Here is a 2,229-nt window from a genome sequence, read left to right as displayed (position 1 = left end):
TGATAGTAACCATGGTAACTAGTTACTCATGCTATATACTTCACTGTCATGTCCAATCATCTTGCTTGTTACTATGACGATAGATCATATTTACTAGGTTTTCCTCTTTCAGAGGTAATGAGCCAGACTTGTTGGGACTAAACTCTTTGTCCTTATTTTGGAGGTGTTTCCTATTGTGTTCCTAATTTTGTACTAGTAGCTTCAGATGGTCACCACACTTGAGGAACTGCTTTGGGTATACACAATTCAGATAACATCTTTACCAAAATAATAATTATTTGTAATTACATTACATCTGCTCTCGGAACATACCCAGCCATGGCCTTCTCTACACTCAATTATTGGTGGCTAGGCCGTGGCATGAACAGGATCAGTAAAATGGACTTGTACTGTATGAATGTTGTGAATTAAAATAGCTATTATAGCCACTTGTCTGAAAACTTGCTTCTAACTACGTGGTACCAATACCAACCAGCATTTCTATAATACTTGAAACCTTAATTTGATATGAGGAAGTCCAATCCCAAACATGGTGTTGTGTGAGTTCTCGTGTGCAATATATAGACCCTTTTCAGGTGAGCTGCTGCCATAGCAACATCCACTATCTTGGAGTACATGATAGTGTAGGTTTAACCTGGTCAACCTTTGCCATAGAATGCAGAAGAAACAGCTCTACTTACTGGTATATACTCTTTTACTCTTATAGAAACCAATGCTATCAGGGTTGCAAAAACAGGTTGTACTCCAAGATGGCGGATGTTCCTATGGCAGCAGCTCACCTGCAAAGGGTCTATAGCTACAATGACTTGATGCCAGAGATCTCATGGTAGCTAAATCTGGCATAGCCAGCCTTTCATGAATACTGGGGCTTACCCTGGTCTGGTGATGAAAACAAAAGCATAGGGCTTCTACTTTCACCACCAGACCAGGTAGGGCTAACTGTACATTTTAATAACAATGGTTCATGAAGTTGGGGCTTTTGACAATCCTAACAACTTCAGACCAATTTCTGTTGTATCTGTTTTTACTAAAGTATTAAATAATAATTGTGTCACTACAACTTTGCACTTTTCTAGAACAGAACAATGCACTTGATCCCCACTACCAGAGAGTGTACCATGCTGGAAAATCAACTGAGAATTTTAATGTGCTACATATACTTTGCAGTTGATAACACTGTTAACTCCATGGACAATGAGAGGTGCTGCCTTTCTGTTATGATAAGAATGTCAGTCCACCTGTCACAGTGTTACAGTGCACGGTTTGTAAGTTAAAAGCTAATTAACAAAACTCACATACACTCAGTTTCCTCCTTAACTATCCATGAAAGATGGTACGGTGTATTCCTCAAGGGATCGATGAGTGCACATGGTCCCATCTTTACTGTTTTTAATTTATGGGAGTCTTCCTCATCAGATTACTGAAGGCCTTCTAGTCCAATATGACACCACCCTTGTTTGTATCCCTGCCCCTGGAACTGTTGCTAGTACTATAAACTCGCAGCTCAAATTAAGCTCCTTAATCATGATCAGTACTGGGGCCATAAATAGTAGTAATCATGAGTTTCTCAAAGTTAACAGTTATGTGGTTCAGGACATCTAAATATACTTTTTATCCTCCCATTGTGAATAATGTTGTTATTATGAATGTTACAAATCAGAAAATAGTATTTGCCACTGGCCATGTCTCACAAGTCTGTAAGAGAAACTCAGTCTTATTATTCACTGTCATCAAACTGTTCTTGGTTCCAAATTTTACTGAAACTTTTCACTCATCTTAATTATTTGCTTCAATCCATGTGGCCTGGGGTACTTCATTTCGCACTTAGCTAATCTTTATACAGAGACTCAATTAGGGTAGTATGTGTTTGTAGGAATATACACAAGCGTTATCACATCTCAGAGGACTACGTTGGTGGCTTCCATTGGAGTTTATCGTTCACTGTGCCTGATGTATCACCAGTTTCATGAATTGCAGCATATACCACTACAACCACTGATTTATTCTGTTTGGTAGACATCACCATCATGATACTAGAACATGTCCTTTCTTTGCCGGCTATTCTGCTAGGCCACTAGTACCATCACAAAGATATTTCAATACAACTCACTGGCAAGACCTCACAATGGTGGAATGGTTTGTTGTAATTTGTCTTAGAGTTGTTGTATTTGTGTCCAGCTATGAGTTTTGTTTTTCCATTTTTTTGTATTCATCTCCGATATGGTAACT

The sequence above is a fragment of the Dysidea avara genome, chromosome 11 (genome assembly GCF_963678975.1).
Source record: "Dysidea avara chromosome 11, odDysAvar1.4, whole genome shotgun sequence".
In the NCBI taxonomy this organism is placed as follows: domain Eukaryota; kingdom Metazoa; phylum Porifera; class Demospongiae; order Dictyoceratida; family Dysideidae; genus Dysidea; species Dysidea avara.
Note: the sequence above shows the minus strand (reverse complement) of the source record.